The 18,203-nt window shown below is 49.4% G+C and overlaps 1 protein-coding gene across 2 annotated transcripts in view; it reads right to left on the bottom strand.

The window, feature by feature from the left end:
• The window catches only part of PTP4A3 (protein tyrosine phosphatase 4A3), a 224,017-nt gene that overhangs the window by 167,069 nt on the left and 38,745 nt on the right, over positions 1-18,203 (bottom strand). For both annotated transcript variants that reach the window (XM_033933157.1, XM_033933158.1), the window contains exon 2: positions 14,151-14,333. The gene's annotated coding sequence lies outside the window, so the exon portion shown is untranslated. The remainder of the gene's footprint in view (positions 1-14,150; positions 14,334-18,203) is intronic.

The raw sequence follows: 18,203 nt of genomic DNA, 5'->3' as shown, positions 1-18,203 counted from the left end.
CAATATCAAGCTGCCAGCTCTGGACAGCCACCTATCTCAAAACTTGTTGATCCTGCTTGAAGTAGATACCCTTTAGAGCAGGGGTAGGGAAATCCGGTCCTCGAGAGCTGTATTCCAGTCAGGTTTTCAGGATTTCCCCAATGAATATGCATTGAAAGCAGTGCATGCAAATAGATCTCAAGCATATTCATTGGGGAAATCCTGAAAACCCGACTGGAATACGGCTCTCAAGGACCGGAGTTCCCTACCCCTGCTTTAGAGAATGACATGGGGGAAAAAAAATTTGTCCCTGTCCCCGCAAACCAGCTGATCCCATCCACACAAGCCTCCAATAGTTTTATACTGAACACAGCTACAATGCTACTTTATCCTAAAGCAAAAAAAAAAAAAAAAAAAAATAGAAATTTTTTACCTTTGTTGTCTGGTTTCTGTTTTCCTCAACTTCTCGTCATTCTCTTCCTTCCATCCACTCTCTGCCTTCTCTCTGCCTCTTCCTTATGGCATCTGCTCTATTTTTATGCCTCTACCAGAAACCGTAGGCCTCTCCCTTCCATCTCTCCCTCCCCCTCCCCCTCCATTGGTCTGGCACCCATCTTCTTCCCTCCGCTCCCCCATGCTCTGGCATCTCTGTCTTCTTCCCTTCCATCTCTCACTCCCTTTCCTAGGTAGTTTTTAGCATCTTTCCTCCTTTCCTCCCTTCAGATCTGGTATCTGTCTCCTCCCCCTCCCCCTCCCCCAATGTTCTAGTATCTTTCTCTCCTCTCCCTTTTTCTGCTCTTCCTTCTCAATTTGTTTTCTACCTCTTGTCCTTACTTTCCAGTCCTCAAGTTCCCTTTCATTGTGTCTACCTACAGCTTGCCACCTCTTTCCCTCACCCCTTCCAGTATCTCACTAAATCTATCATTTTACCCCAATCCAGCATGTGCTCTATTTCTTTATCTTCTCCTTGCATCCAGTATGTGCTCGCTCTCTCCTCTCCACTTCCTTCCAAATTCTGCTCCCCTCTCTATTCTCTCCCATTCAGTGTCTCTTCCCCTCTCTCTCTCCCCTCCCACCAGCTCCCCTCTCTATCCTCCCCACTTCCTTCTAGCGCATCTGCTTCCTCTCTCTCCACTTTCAGCATCTGTTCCCCTCTCTCTTCCCTTGAAACCAGCATCTGCTCCCCCCTCTCCCTCCATTCTCTCTTTTCCATCCCATCCAGCATCTGCTCCCCTTTTTTCTCCTCCCCACCTCCTTCTAGCGTCTGCTCCTTCTCTCTCCACTTTCAGCGTCTGTTCCCCTCTCTCACTCTTCCCTTCCAACCAGCATATGCTCCCCCCTCTCCCTTCCCCTCACCTTCACGGATGATCTTCAGACTTTTTTCTTTCTGGGTGCCCGGATGTGGCAACATTTCTCACAAGTCCTACACGACTGCCCCAAAGCTTCTCTGATGCAAACAGGAAGTGCATCAGAGGAGAAGCTTTGGGGCAGTCAAGTGCAGGACTTGTGAGAAAGGTTTACCACATCCGGATACCTCAGAAAAGAGAGAAAATTTCGAAGAGCACCTGTGAAGGTGAGGGGAAGGGAGGGAAGTGGCTAGATGAAGGGAACATATGCCCGGATGCTGGGGGGGGGGGGGGGGTTGCTGCTGGTGGAAGGGAGCGATGGCAAGGAGGGCTGGGAAGGGTAACAACGTGGCAGGTACTTTAGTGCGGGGACATGGCCATTGACCGCTCCACAGGGCGGTGAATGGCCTTGTCCCCGTACCTGCAGGGACCAGTTTTTTTTTCTCCCCATTTCGGTGGGTTACCCGCGGCTAACAGTTACCGTGTAATTCTCTAATACTGTGTTTCCACGAAAATAAGCTCTAGTTAAGATTGTCTCCCGAAGCCACCCACAGTCCATCCCTGACATTAGTGCTGCCTGATTTTCCAATCATTTCTTCCTTCCTCTCCTCCATCCCAATTCTTCCTTTTTTCTTTCTCTCCCCCCTTCCCCACATGTGAAGCATCTTTCCTCGCCTCTCGCCCATCTCCTTGTGCAGCAGCTCAGAGGCCTCCAAAAACTGCGGCAGCACTCTGAATGGGCTGCTTTGCGGCCTTCCCTGCCAGGGCCTTCCCTCTGCCGAGTGATGATGTCACTTCCGGGTGCCTCCCGGCCGGGGTTTAATGCGCCGCTGGCTGGAAAGTTTGCAAGACACTGAACTAAGGAGTTACAAGGGAAAATGAACACACTTGAAGAAACAAGGAGTGAATGTTTGTCTAACCTACAGCTTCTTCCGCTCCTTGAAGTGTCAGCTTCCTTGCTCCGTTAAAAGCTCATCATGTTAGCTTCTCGGGCACCGCCATCTCTGCCCTTGATGACCACAGAAAGGAAGGTTTGTATTTATACAGGGAAGAAGAGCGAGGGTAAGGGAAGAAAATAAGGAGATCAAAGGGATGAAGGTTGTATGAAGGGACTGGGGCATCTGTGGGAGAAGATTTGAATGGAGGAACTATGAGTGAGGTGACTAGACAGAATGGGATACAAGAGAGAGAGCACAGTTACTTACCGTAACAGGTGTTATCCAGGGACAGCAGGCAGATATTCTTAACACATGGGTGACGTCACCGACGGAGCCCTCGGTACGGACCTTTTTAACTAGAAGTTTCTAGTTGGCCGCACCGCGCGTGCGCGAGTGCCTTCCCGCCCGACGGAGGAGTGCGTGGTCCCCAGTTAGGATAAGCCAGCTAAGAAGCCAACCCGGGGAGGTGGGTGGGACGTAAGAATATCTGCCTGCTGTCCCTGGATAACACCTGTTACGGTAAGTAACTGTGCTTTATCCCAGGACAAGCAGGCAGCATATTCTTAACACATGGGTGACCTCCAAGCTAACAAAGAGGGAGGTGGGATGGTTGGCCATTAGGAAAATAAATTTTGTAACACAGATTGGCCGAAGTGTCCATCCCGTCTGGAGAACGCATCCAGACAGTAGTGAGTAGTGAACGTGTGAACTGAGGACCAAGTGGCCGCCTTGCAGATTTCCTCGATGGGCGTGGAGCAGAGGAAAGCCACAGAAGCAGCCATAGCTCGGACTCTGTGGGCCGTGACAGTTCCTTCCAGTGAGAGACCGGCCCGAGCGTAGCAGAAAGCAATACAGGCAGCAAGCCAATTTGAAAGTGTCCGTTTGGAGAAAGGACGACCCAAACGGTTGGGGTCGAAAGACAAAAAGAGCTGAGGGGCAGTTCGGTGAGCTCTGGTACGATCAAGATAGTAAGCAAGGGCACGCTTACAATCCAGCGTGTGCAACGCCTGTTCCCCAGGATGCGAGTGAGGCTTAGGGAAGAAGACGGGCAGCACAATGGACTGGTTGAGGTGAAAAGCGGAGACCACCTTGGGAAGGAATTTAGGGTGGGTACGCAGAACAACCTTGTCATGGTGAAAAACAGTGAAAGGTGGGTCGGCAACCAGTGCATGCAGTTCGCTAACCCTCCTGGCAGAGGTGATGGCAATTAGGAAAAGCACCTTCCAGGTAAGAAGCCTGAGAGAAGTTGTGGCAAGAGGCTCAAACGGAGGTTTCATGAGAGCTGAGAGAACCACATTCAGGTCCCAGACGACAGGAGGAGGTTTGAGAGGCGGTTTGATGTTGAAGAGTCCTCTCATGAATCTGGAAACCAGAGGATGAGCCGTGAGGGGTTTTCCGAGAATAGGCTCATGAAACGCAGTGATGGCACTGAGGTGGACTCTGATGGAGGTAGTTTTGAGGCCAGCGTTGGACAGTGAGAGCAAATATTCCAAGACAGTTTCCACCGCTAAGGAGGTGGGTTCTTGATGATGCCGGAGACACCAGGAGGAAAATCTGGTCCACTTCTGATGGTAACATTGGAGAGTGGCCGGTTTCCTGGAAGCGTCCAAAATGAGGCGGACCGGTTGAGATAGATTCTCCGGAGAGGTCAGCCCGAGAGAAACCAAGCTGTCAGGTGGAGCGAAGACAGATTGGGATGTAGCAGAGACTGATGCTGTTGCGTAAGTAGAGTAGGAAACACAGGAAGTAGAATGGGTTCCCTGGAGCTGAGCTGGAGCAGGAGTGAGAACCAGTGTTGGCGAGGCCACCGAGGTGCGATAAGAATCATGGTGGCGTGGTCTTTGCGGAGTTTGGACAAGGTCCGCAACATCAGAGGAAGTGGAGGGAAGGCATACAGGAACCGATCCCTCCAATCGAGCAGGAATGCATCCGGGGCCAGACGGTGAGGAGAGAAGAGTCTGGAGCAGAATTGGGGCAGCTGATGATTGTGAGGTGCTGCAAAGAGGTCCACCTGCGGAGTGCCCCATCGAGCAAAGATGGAGAGCAGAGTCGGAGGGTCCAACGTCCACTCGTGGGGTTGAAGGATGCGACTGAGATTGTCGGCCAGAGAGTTCTGTTCGCCCTGGATATAGACCGCCCTGAGAAAGAGATTGCGGTCCGTGGCCCAGGTCCAGATGCGCAGAGCCTCCAAACAAAGGGGGCGAGATCCGGTGCCGCCTTGTTTGTTTATGTAGTACATGGCGACTTGATTGTCTGTGCACAGGAGGAGGACTTGAGGGCAGAGAAGATGTTGGAAAGCCTTGAGGGCGTAGAACATTGCTCTGAGTTCCAGGAAATTTATGTGATGACGACGCTCCTGTGGGGTCCAAAGTCCCTGGGTGCGTAGATCTCCTAGGTGAGCTCCCCACGCGTAGGGGGACGCATCGGTGGTGATGATCATAGAGTGGGGGGGCAGATGAAAAAGTAGACCCCTGGAAAGATTTGAGGAGTTCAACCACCATTGGAGAGATTGCTGAAGAGATGATGTCACAGAGATGGGATGAGAAAGAAGATCTGTAGTCTGTGACCATTGGTTGGCGAGAGTCCACTGAGGCGTACGAAGGTGGAGACGTGCCAGAGGAAGGACATGCACCGTCGAGGCCATGTGACCCAGTAGGACCATCATCTGTCGGGCAGGGATGGAGGGGTGCATGAGTACCTGACGGCAGAGATGGAGCAGGGTCCGCTGGCGATCGGAGGGGAGAAAGGCCCTCATTAGCGTGGTGTCCAGAACTGCTCCAATGAATTGAAGTCGCTGGGTGGGAAGCAAGTGCGACTTGGGGTAGTTGATCTCGAACCCCAGGAGGTGGAGGAGAGAGATGGTGTGATGAGTGGCTTGTAGCACGAGTTGAGATGAAGGTGCTTTCACCAACCAATCGTCCAAGTAGGGGAACACCTGGAGGTTGTGAGACCTGAGGAAGGCCGCTACCACTATAAGGCACTTGGTGAAGACCCTGGGTGAGGAAGCTAGGCCAAACGGTAGCACCTTGTACTGATAGTGGTGGTGCAGTACCTGGAACTGGAGGTAGCGGCGAGAATTCTGATTGATGGAGATGTGAGTGTAGGCCTCTTTGAGGTCCAGGGAACATAGCCAGTCGTGTTGAGAAAGAAGAGGGTAAAGCGTGGCAAGGGAGAGCATTCTGAACTTCTCCTTGACTAGACACTTGTTGAGGTCCCTTAGATCGAGATTGGGACGGAGGTCTCCCGTCATTTTGGGGACCAGGAAGTAGCGGGAGTAGAATCCCTGACCCCTTTGATCTGGAGGTACTTCTTCGATGGCATTGAGAAGGAGGAGGGATTGAACCTCCCTCAGGAGGAGGGGGGCTTGAGATGAGTGCGAAGCAGACTCTACGGGAAGGTTGTCCGGAGGTAGAGTCTGGAAGTTGAGAGAGTAGCCGTGGCGGATGATGTTGAGGACCCACTGGTCTGACGTGATGACTTCCCAACGGCTGGAGAAGATGGTGAGACGACCTCCGATGGGTTGTGGAAGAGGTAGCAAGGGTGGATGACTGGCTATGCCCTGGAGAGAAGAGTCAAAAGGGCTGAGATTGTTTAGCAGGCTGAGAAGGCTTAGAGGGTTGAGTGGCCTGAGATCGAGCCTGAGCATGATGTTGCTGTTGACGGGGTCGCCGAGATTGCTGGGGAGGCGGGTTGAGTGGTCTGGCTGAGAACCTCCGTTGATAAGATGTTTGTGGCCGATAAGGTCGGGCAGGCGGTGCCTTCTTTTTCGGCTTGATCAGGGTGTCCCACCTGGTCTCATGGGCAGAGAGTTTCTGGGTGGTGGAATCCAGTGACTCTCCAAAAAGTTCATCCCCGAGACAGGGGGCGTTGGCCAGACGATCCTGGTGGTTGATGTCCAGGTCGGAGACTCTGAGCCAGGCCAAGCGACGCATGGCTACGGCCATGGCAGAGGCCCGAGAGGTGAGCTCGAAGGAGTCGTATATCGAGCGGACCATATACTTGCGCATTTGGAGAAGGCCAGAGATGTGCTGTTGGAATAGCGGGACCTTGCGCTCAGGAAGGTACTTTTGGAGGGCAGACAGTTGCTGGACCAAATGTTTCAGATAGAAGGAAAAATGGAAGGAATAGTTGTTTGCCCTGTTTGCAAGCATGGCATTCTGGTAAAGCCTCTTGCCAAACTTGTCCATGGTTTTACCTTCTCTGCCAGGAGGGGTAGAGGCATAGACACTGGAGCCCTGAGTCTTTTTTAAGGTGGATTCAACCAGAAGGGACTCATGGGGCAATTGAGATTTGTCGAATCCAGGAATGGGAATGACACGGTAAAGGTTGTCCAGTTTACGGGGGGCTCCCGGTACCGTGAGGGGATTTTCTAAGTTTTTGTAGAAAGTTTCCCGTAGAATGTCATGCACGGGAAGCTTGAGGAACTCCTTAGGAGGTTGCTCAAAGTCTAGAGCCTCTAGAAAGGCTTGAGACTTTTTTGAGTCCGATTCCAGGGGAAGGGACAGGGCAGCAGACATTTCTCTCAGAAATTTAGAAAATGAGGACTGCTCTGGTTTAGAGGTGGCATCGGGTGCCGATGGTTCCTCATCAGATGAGGAGGGATCCTCCTCGGTACCGAGAGGAGTTTCCTCCCATAAGTCAGGGTCCCTGACTTCTGGTGCATGTCGAGACACCGGGGTGGAGGGCGCGGTATGGCGAGTTTTGGACAAGGACTTTCCAGAGCGCACCGAAACGGTACCAGGGGAGGACGACCGGCGTCTATCTCGGTCCCGAGAAGAATGCCGTGCCGCCTGGTGCCGAGGAGGATCCAATGTGGCCTGAGAATGAACCACCGGATCGCCCTGAAGTTGTTGGGCCGAAAGGATCGGCATGGATGTGTTCACCGGTACCGAAGGGGTGGACACCGGAGGCTCGGTACGGGGCTCGGGCCGGTCTGGTACCGGAAGGAGCGGTGCCAGGATAGTGGGCAACAGTTGTTCAAGTTGTTTCTTCAACTGTTCTTGGAGTTGAGCCTTTAAGATGGCCGAGATACGGTCATCTAGGGGTGGCATCGGAACCGCTTTCTTTTTCTTCGGTTCCTTAGATGCCGCTCCACGCCCCGGCGATGAGGAGGCCGATGACGAGGCACTCACCGAGATCGGGGCGGAGCGTTTGCGGGACCGGTGCGATGCCGGTAGGGACGGTGTCGCCACCGTAGCTGGAGGGCGCTCGAGGGAAGAGGAAGGCTTCTTAGCCGGCTTACCTGGCGCCAGTGACGCCGATGCGGGGTCGGTCGGTGTCGAGGACGACGGTGCCGATTTTTGAGGTACCGCTGTTGAAGGTGAGGAGTCCATCGCCGACTCGGTGCCGAAGAGGAGAGTTTGCTGAATTCTTCGGTTTTTAAGGGTTCTTTTTTGAAGAGTAGCACAGCGGGTGCAGGAGTCCGCCCGATGCTCTGGACCCAGACACTGCAAGCACCAATTGTGTGGGTCAGTTATGGAGATCGGGCGTGCACACCGCTGGCACTTCTTAAAACCGACCTGCGGGGGCATGAAGGGGAAGATAGCCTCCGCAAAATCGAAGCCCGAGGCCTGTATACTGGCAACAGGCCCCGCCGGGGCAAAAACGAAAGAAAAAAGGAAAAAAGCAAAGTTTTTTTTTTTTTTTTTTTTTGCAAATCAAAGAAAAATAAACCCGAAGGTAAAGAAAGAAAAAATAAGGAAAAAAACGCGAGCGGGAAGGCAAAAAAGTGGTTTCAACGGCCGTTGAAAAAACACACGCGTCTTCTTCGCTCCGCGGAAACGGAAAAACTGGGGACCACGCACTCCTCCGTCGGGCGGGAAGGCACTCGCGCACGCGCGGTGCGGCCAACTAGAAACTTCTAGTTAAAAAGGTCCGTACCGAGGGCTCCGTCGGTGACGTCACCCATGTGTTAAGAATATGCTGCCTGCTTGTCCTGGGATAAATGTCCAATACTCTCTTCCTTCCTCCCTCTGCCACCTCCACACACACACCTTAAGGCAACAAGTAGGCCATGCTTTTGAATTCCACAGCGGACACAGTAAATAGTGCCAATGTAAGATACCTCCTCTCCGATTCTCTGCCACCCTGAACAGATGAGCACAGAAATCTTTATGTCCCATCAACACCAACTCCTCCCTAAGCCCCCTGCCCCCATTTCACCAGCCTCCCTCACTTCTTCTGGTAGATCAGTCTCCGATTCTCACAAAACCACAACAATCAGAGTGTCCGATGATTCCATTTATTCAATGTTCTATACCGTTCTCCCAAGGGAGCTCAGAAAGGTTCACATGAATTTATTCAGGTACTCAAGCATTTTTCCCCTGTCGGTCCCGGTGGGCTCACAATCTATCTAATGTACCTGGGGCAATGGGGGGATTAAGTGACTTGCCCAGGGTCACAAGGAGCAGCTTGGGTTTGAACCCACAACCTCAGGGTGCTGCGGCTGTAGCTTTAACCACTACGCCACACTCTTGTACGACATCAAAGCGGTGTGGCAAGGTAGTAGGTAGGGCAAGAGGTATGCCAGGCTGTGTACACGCCAAAGAAAGAAAAGCAGAGTGGTGATCGTTTGAGCTGCTAATCCCGAGACAAGGCAGTGACTGCAAAGAGAGGGCAGAAAAAAAGGGGCATTATTTCTCCTATGCAGGTTGTTAGCGATGCTCACTTCTCGTTCACTTCTTAAAAAGAATCTTAAAAAGAATAACGAAAAACCAAAAACTGTAGTGAAAGGTCACTAAAATATATATGAGATGCGAGGATTTAACTATTTACAGTATTCCCTTAAAAAAGATAAAGAGAGATTCAGGAGTAATCTGGGAAATTACAGACTAGTACTCGAAAGGGTCCAGAGAAGAGTGACTAAAATGGTTGAGGGGCTGGAGGAGTTGCCGTACAGTGAGAGATTAGAGAAACTGGGCCTCTTCTCCCTTGTAAAGAGGAGACTGAGAAGTAGGGAGAACGAGAGGGCACTCTAAAGTTAAAAGGGGATAGATTCTGTACAAACGTAAGGAAGTTCTTCTTCACCCAAAGAGTGGTGGAGAACTGGAAGGCTCTTCCGGAGGCTGTTATAGGAGAAAACACCCTCCAGGGATTCAAGACAAAGTTAGACAAGTTCCTGCTGAACCAGAATGTATGCAGGTAAGGCTAGGCTCAGTTAGGGCACTGGTCTTTGACCTAAGGGCCGCCGTGGGAGAGGACTGCTGGGCACGATGGACCACTGGTGTGACCCAGCAGCGTAAATTCAGTTAGCTTAGCAGGGTTTAAAAAAGGTTTGCATAATTTCCTAAAAGTCCATAAACCATTATTAAGATGGATTTGGGTAAATCCATTGCTTATTCTTAGAACATGCAGTATACAATATGTATTACTCTTTGGAATCTTGTCAGGTACTTGTGATCTGGGTTGGCCATTGTTGGAAACAGGATACTGGGCTTGATGGACTAGAAGTCTGCCCCAATATGGCAGCTCTTATGTTTTTATCTCACCAAAACCCGTAAGGTTATTGGCTTAAACATCAAGCCTCCCAGTGCACTTTAATATCATTCTATGATGTGGTTCAGCTGCACAGGAAAATGTAGTGCTGTTGCTTACCTTTAGGACAGAAAACTTCAAAAATATTTTATTTGCTTTGCAAAAACCAGAAAAGGGGTTTTAAAAAAAGGTTTGGACAAGTTCCTGGAGGAAAAGTCCATAATCTGCTATTGAGATATTTATGGGCAAGCCAATGCTTGAGATTAGAGTATGACGCAGGGACTAATTTTTCCCCATTCTCTCGGGAACTCATTTTCCCTTCTTGTTGAGTTCTTTTCCTGTCCCTGCCCCCGCCCCATTCCTGCAAGCTTCGTCCTCATCTGCACAAGCCTCAAACACTTTAAAATCATAAGTGTTCTCGAGGCTCGTGCAGTTAAGGCAGAGCTTAAAGGTATGAGGCAGGGACAGGGACAAAACTCACAGGGACGGGGAAACTTGAGTTCTGCGGAGATGGGACAAATTTGTCCCCGTGTCATTGTCTACTTCAGATCAGTAGCATGGAATTTTGCTAGTACAGTGGTTTACGAGCATAATTCGTTCCAGAAGCATGCTCGTAAACCAAATTGCTCGTATATCAAAGCGAGTTTCTCCATAGGTAGTAAGGGAAACTTGCTTAATTTGTTCCCACCCCCCAACACCACCCTCCTGAGCCCACCGGCGCTGCTCTCCCCCCACGCGAACCGGCATCCTCCACCAGCCCAAACAGAAGCCTTACCCCCATCTGGCACTGGCACGCAGCCCCCAGGATGTGCCGGTGCTGGTAAACGAAGATCCTTCCTGTTGCCTGCTCAAGGCCCAGGCAACAGAAAGGATCTTCGTTCACCGGCACGTCCTATGGGCTGCGTGCCAGTGCCAGATGGGGTAAGGCTTCTGTTTGGGCGGGTGGAGGATGCCGGTTCACGCGGGTGGTGGGGTAGCGAAGCTCACAAATCCAGTCAACACTCGGTTTGCCAGTCACGATTTGCGAGAATGTTTTGCTCATCTTGCAAAACACTCGCAAACCGAGGTTTGACTGTATTTGGGTTTCTGCCAGGCACTTGTGAGCAAGATCGGCCACTGTGAAAACAGGAAACTGGGCTAGATGGACCATTGATCTGACCCGGTACGGCAGTTCTTAAGTGAGCCAAGTATAGGACAATCAGGCCATAATGACATCACTGCTGAGGTTGGCGCTTAGGCATTGGTAGGATGAGGCATTATGACATCACAATATGAACTCTGGAATGTTTCTATTCTTTGGGTTTCTGCCAGGTACTTGTGAAAACAGGAAACTGGGCTAGATGGACCATTGATCTGACCCGGTACGGCAGTTCTTAAGTGAACCAAGTATAGGACAATCAGGCCATAATGACATCACTGCTGAGGTTGGCGCTTAGGCATTGGTAGGATGAGACATTATGACATCACAATATGAACTCTGGAATGTTTCTATTCTTTGGGTTTCTGCCAGGTACTTGTGAAAACAGGAAACTGGGCTAGATGGACCATTGATCTGACCCGGTACGGCAGTTCTTATGTGAGCCAAGTATAGGACAATCAGGCCATAATGACATCACTGCTGAGGTTGGCGCTTAGGCATTGGTAGGATGAGGCATTATGACATCACAATATGAACTCTGGAATGTTTCTATTCTTTGGGTTTCTGCCAGGTACTTGTGAAAACAGGAAACTGGGCTAGATGGACCATTGATCTGACCCGGTACGGCAGTTCTTATGTGAGCCAAGTATAGGACAATCAGGCCATAATGACATCACTGCTGAGGTTGGCGCTTAGGCATTGGTAGGATGAGGCATTATGACATCACAATATGAACTCTGGAATGTTTCTATTCTTTGGGTTTCTGCCAGGTACTTGTGAAAACAGGAAACTGGGCTAGATGGACCATTGATCTGACCTGGTACGGCAGTTCTTATGTGAGCCACGTATAGGACAATCAGGCCATAGTGACATCACTGCTGAGGTTGGCGCTTAGGCATTGGTAGGATGAGGCATTATGACATCACAATATGAACTCTGGAATGTTTCTATTCTTTGGGTTTCTGCCAGGTACTTGTGAAAACAGGAAACTGGGCTAGATGGACCAATGATCTGACCCGGTACGGCAGTTCTTATGTGAGCCACGTATAGGACAATCAGGCCATAGTGACATCACTGCTGAGGTTGGCGCTTAGGCATTGGTAGGATGAGGCATTATGACATCACAATATGAACTCTGGAATGTTTCTATTCTTTGGGTTTTTGCCAGGTACTTGTGAAAGCAGGAAACTGGGCTAGATGGACCAATGATCTGGCCCAGTATGGCTATTCTTATGTTGGCTTCAGAATGCTGAATCTCCAGGGGTTACTTAAGAAAAGGAGGGGAATTCTGAACTCGATGAAGCATCTCAGCTCAGAGTGACACAAACAACTTTGGTTTGTTTTTTTCGTTATGTTCTCTTCTGGAAATTCGAAACAGCTCTTGCCCATCTGCTAAGAGATCCCCCTAGAGCAGTGGTTCCCAACCCTGTCCTGGGAGGACCACCAGGCCAATCAGGTTTTTGGGATAGCCCTAATGAATATGCATGGAGCACATTTGCATGCCTGTCGCTTCCATTATATACAAATCTTTCTCATGCAAATTTTCACCGTGGAGTCACTGATGGTAAAGTGTTGCTTTAAATCAACTGTCATATGGTATGGTACTATGTTCCAACGTCTGCATCAGCATGTTTTGTATCATCTCTCTTTGTACTGAAAGTTTCAGTGCCCAGATCTCCAAACAAAACTGCAAGAAGCTTTGCAGCTAATCTACAAGGTCTTTGGGCGGAGTATTTTCTAGAAAAGCCAAAGCATGTCTATTATTTCTTTCAATTTTTTTTTTTTTTTCAAATTACAGTTATCAAATCCTCCCCGTTTCCCCTCCTTTTATACCCAGTCTCTCTACTGCGAGTGTAATTAAATCGTGACCATATCCCCACATTCTTATGGGCGCTCTGGTTTTGGGCACAGATCCGGGCAGATATTAGCTAATTAGGTGATAGTTTTTGGAGTTAGCAAAAGTACTTAGTTGCCAGTAATTAGGAGTTAAGCCCTACGCCCTGTTCTACAACACGGGCATCTAAATTTCACAGCGCAGAACTCCAAACGCCGTCGCCATGGAAGGAGTATGGGCGGCAGGAGACAACTCAGAGTCAATGGTCTGCAAGAAATCCAAGCAACACAGACCACACCAGTAGATATAGAACAGTGGTCTCAAACTCACGGCCCGGAGGTCACATGCGGCCCGCCAGGTCCTATTTTGAGGCCCTCGGTATGTTTATTATAATCACAAAAGTAAAATAAAACAGTTTTTTGATCATCTGTCTCTTTAGCTATAAATGACAATAATATTATTAAGACTTAGCCAAAAGGAAAGATTTAGAAACTGTAAAGAGTTTTACCTCATGCAAAATTGTCATTTCTTTAATAAGACATTGACTATTTTTCTGAGGACCTCCAAATCCAAAACGTGGCCCTGCAAAGGGTTTGATTTGGAGACCACTGATACAGAAGCAAACAAGTTAAGAGCATAATATAAAAGTTGCCATACTGGGACAGAACAACGGCCCATCAAGTCCAATATTTTGTTGCCAACAGTGGTCAACCCAGGTCCCAAGTACCTGGCAGAAACCCAAAGAGTAAGCAACATTCCAGAGCCGAGACGGTGATGTCACAATGCCACATTCCACCAATGTCTAAGAGCCCTCACCAGTGATGTCACAATGGCTTCATTGTTCTATACTTGGCTCACATAAGAATTGTCATACTAGGACAGACTGAAGGTGTGGCTCACGGGTAGAGCTGCTGCCTCTGTCCCCTGGGCAAGTCATTTAAACCTTTAGCATCCGCCGCTTTGAATGTCAGCTTTGAATGCCAAAGCCACAAAAAGGTGGCATATAAGTTCCCTTTCCCCTAATGTACAGTGCTGCGTACATCTAGCAACGCTATAGACATAAGTAGTTAAAAAAAAAAAAAAAAGAGAAACACTGACATTCTGTACCACCAGGCCAGTACTGATGCTTACAGGCTGTGCAGCTCCCACTGGAGATTATCTTCAAGCTCACCCGCCCTACTTTTCCTAATCTATTAATAAACAATTCCCGAGAAAGGAAAAAAATGTCAACACTGCCAAGGCCGCAGCTCTAAAGCATGCTAACAAACGCATCCCAGCCGCAGACTCCCTAGTAAAAATGTTAGCATCACTTCAAAGTGCGGAGGGAGAGAGAGAGAGAGAAATATGAATGAAAAAAAAAATCAGTTTTCCTCCAGATCCAAAACAGCACTTGCAGGAAAACAATGATAAAAAACACACAACAACGAGGCAGCGCTCGTTACCTTCCTCAAGGAGATCCAGCGCGCGAGAGCTTGGAAGCTTTCATTAGGTCCAATCAAGAATGGCTTTGAGCTCCTCCGAACGAAGTGGACCAAAAGGTAAATCAGCAGTAGTGGAAACCAATCGGCGCTGGCCAAAATCTTTTCTCGCCTTCAAAGCAAGGATTGTTTCACACAGCAAGCAACCTGAAAAAAATAAAAAAAGATAAGTGGTTTCAAGGGACTCGTTTCCATGTGTTCTCTCAGGAGAATAGCTGCTACCTGCGTTAATCAGTCTCGACCACACTTGTTTGGGGTTTTTTTTCCCTTCCCCTTATATCAGGGGTGTCAAAGTCCCTCCTCGAGGGCCGCAATCCAGTCGGGTTTTCAGGATTTCCCCCAATGAATATGCATGAGATCTATTAGCACACAAGCAGTGCTTGCAAATAAATCTCATGCATATTCATTGGGGAAATCCTGAAAGCCCGACTGGATTACGGCCCTCGAGGAGGGACTTTGACACCCCTGCCTTAAATGTACAAAACATAACAAATTCACCTTTCTTCCATCACCGTCATAAGCAGAAAAAAACAAAATGACAAAGATCTATCTTTTTTATCTGGGGTCCCTATATCGCAGTGGTTCCCAAACCTGTCCTGGGGGACCCCCAGCCAGTCAGGTGTTCAAGATATCCTTAATGAATATGCATGAGAGAGATTTGCATATAATGGAAGTGACAGGTATGCAAATCTCTCTCATGCATATTCATTAGGGATATCTTGAAAACCTGACTGGCTGGGGGTCCCCCAGGACTGGTTTGGGAACCACTGCTATATCTCAACACTATCCCCTAGTGCAGGGGTAGGCAGTTCCGGTCCTTGAGAGCCAGAACCAGGTCAGGTTTTCAGGATATCCACAATGAATATGTATGCGATGGATTTGCATGCACTGCCTCCTTGATATGCAAATCTTATCTCATGCATATTTATTGTGGATATCCTGAAAACCTGACCTGGCTCTGGCTCTCGAGAACAGGAATTGCCTAACCCTGCCCTAGGGTGAGGAGTCAGGTATTGAACAGATTTCAGAGTGTAGGAGGGCAGGAACAGGACTAAGGCCATAAGGGGGAAAAAGGGGTTCAGAGGGTTTAGAACTTTTCTAATTTGAGGGATGGGGAGCTCTAAGGGGTCGATTCTGTAGAGGACGCCGGTTTCAGCGGCCACCTATGAACTGACTGAGAATTCCACACAGCTGTCCTATACAGAATCATGTCTGTCTTAAAAACCAGACACTTTACCTCCCCCCAACCCCCCCCCTCCCTCTGATTCTCTAACCGCTGCCCATGTCACTGGCATCGATTACAGAATCACGCCTGCCTGATTGAGGGATCCCTTGCCATTACCTGATGGCGGCAAGGGAATTCCCAATCAGCTGAGCCAGTAGGCCTCCCCAAAGCCACAGCTTCAGGAATTTCTGCCAGCTCAGCTGATCAGAAGGAAAATACCTCTGCTGCAATCAGCTGAGCCGGGGGGACCCCCAGCATCCACTCATGAAATCAGCAGTAGGGATGCCCACTCTCTCCTACTGCCAGCCCACGATCTCCCAACATACACCCCCAAGCACTATGGGTAGGAGGGATGCCCACTCCCTTCTGCTGACATGCTGACAACTACCCAAACCCCCGCCATCAGCCTCCCCCCCCCTCCCCGAAGTAGCCCGGCAGGAAGGATGCTCACTCCCTCCTTCTGACACCCCAAACCTTAAAACCCTCCCCCGACACCTCTAAACCCACCCTCCAGTACTTTTTTGAAGAAAGGTCCAATGGAGGGATGCTTACTCCCTCCAGCCAGCAGCCCTGCCTCAAACCCCTCCCCAACCTCAAAACCCACCTCTGACACCTCTAAGCCCACCCTGTACTTTTGTTGAAGAAAGGTCCGCTGGAGATATGATTACTCCCTACAGCCATCAGGCCTGCCTCTTCAAAATGGCGGGCCTTCCATCCCCTGGGATGCACCGGGGAGGGGCCTAAGGCCCTGATTGGCTCAGATGGCTAAGGTTCCTGCCTCAGGAGCCTTAGACATCTGAGCCAATCAGGCCTCCTTCCTGGTGCATCCTAAGATGGAATGAGCAGGCTTAAGACTCTAATTGGCCCAGATTGGCATTTTACTAAACCACATCAAGCACTTAGGGCAGTGGTATCAAAGTCCCTCCTCGAGGGCTGCAATCCAGTTGGGTTTTCAGGATTTTCCCAATGCACGCAGTGCTTTCATTGTATGCTAATAGATCTCATGCATATTCATTGGGGAAATCCTGAAAGCCCGACTGGATTGCGACCCTCGAGGAGGGACTTTGACACCGCTGACTTAGAGGATCAATCGATATAGTGCGCCTTAAGTTAGACGCCAATTAGACCCCTACCTGTAGGTGCAATAACAAAAGAATGGTAGTTGAGTGCCAAAACGGGGGTAAAATGGTAGTAACATGCACTGAGGTGCCTAATATGTTCATCACGTTCGATATTAAGACACTTACCCCCCCCCCCTCTTCTACAAAGCCGTGCTTGCGGTTGCCGCGTGGTTAACGGCCCCGAAGCCCATAGAGATTTAAAAGGGTTCGGGGCTGTTGCCACGTGGCTTTGTAGAAGAGGGAGTTAAGAGATTGTGACACTGTATGTGCAAAAAAAATAGAGGTCTGAATAATTTTGTTTGTATTCCAAAAATTAAAAACCTTTTTTGATGATTTTATTCCTGTGGGTTGGATATATTATGAAGTGATCCGTGTTGTTCTTTTGGCCATTAGATCAAAGCCATTATCAAAAATTATCCTGCGAGCCCTTGTTGCCGCCTAGTTTGAAGGTGGTAAGGGCTCGCACGCTACGTAATCCCCCGCTAATCAGTTAGCAAGCAGTAATGTAGCTATCCTGATTAACTCATGCTGTCACGCCACCCCCCCCCCCAAACATGGCCCGCAGAGAGAAAAATAAGATTTTTAGCGCTTGGTTTGTGTGCTCACATTCAAAATGGGTAGGCACACACCGAGGCTTACCACAGCTTAGGGCATCTTCTATTAAACTGCGTTAGCAGTTTCTAGCCCGGAGAGCCGTACTGAATGGCCCGCGCTGCTCCCAACGCTCGTAGAGTTCCTATAGTGTAAGGTGATTAATGTCGGTAACAAAAATCTTATACATGAATACAGGATGTCCGGTGCGGTACTCAGAGAGACCCCCCTAGGAAAGAGACTTGAGAGTACTGGTCGACAAGCCGATGAAGCCATCCGCGCAATGCGCGGCAGCGGCGAAAAGGGCAAACAGAATGCTAGGAATGATTAAGAAAGGTGATCACAAACAGATCGGAGAAGGTTATCATGCCGCTGTACAGGGCCATGGTACGCCCTCACCTGGAATATTGCGTCCAGCAATGGTCGCCGTACATGAAGAAGGACACAGAACTACTCGAAAAGGTCCAGAGAAGAGCGACTAAAATGGTTAAGGAGCTGAAGAAGTTGCCATACAGTGAGAGATTAGAGAAACTGGGCCTCTTCTCCCTTGAAAAGAGGAGACTGAAAGGGGACATGATCAAGACATTCAAGATAATGAAGGGAATAGACTTAGTAGATAAAGACAAATTGTTCACCCTCTCCAAGGTAGAGAGAATGAGAGGGCACTCTCTAAAGTTAAAAGGGGATAGATTCCGTACAAACGTAAGGAAATTCTTCTTCACCCAGAGAGTGGTGGAGAACTGGAACGCTCTTCCGGAGGCTGTTATAGGGGAAAACACCCTCCAGGGATTCAAGACAAAGTTAGACAAGTTCCTGCTGAACCAGAATGTATGCAGGTGAGGCTAGACTCAGTTAGGGCACTGGTCTTTGTCCTAAGGGCTGCCACGGGAGCGGACTTCTGGGCGCGATGGACCACTGGTCTGACCCAGCAGCGGAAATTCTTATGTTCTTATATGAGCGTCGGGAGCAGCACGGGCCATTCAGCGAGACTCTCTGCGCTAAAACCTGCAAGCACAGATTAATAGAAGAGGGGGTCAGTAACATAGTAAATGGTGGTAGTTAAAGACCAGCCCGACCTAT

Source organism: Geotrypetes seraphini, chromosome 2 (genome assembly GCF_902459505.1).
Source record: "Geotrypetes seraphini chromosome 2, aGeoSer1.1, whole genome shotgun sequence".
NCBI classification, from domain to species: Eukaryota; Metazoa; Chordata; class Amphibia; order Gymnophiona; family Dermophiidae; genus Geotrypetes; species Geotrypetes seraphini.
The sequence above is the reverse complement of the archived record's forward strand: the minus strand, read 5'-3'. Positions and strand labels throughout refer to the sequence as shown.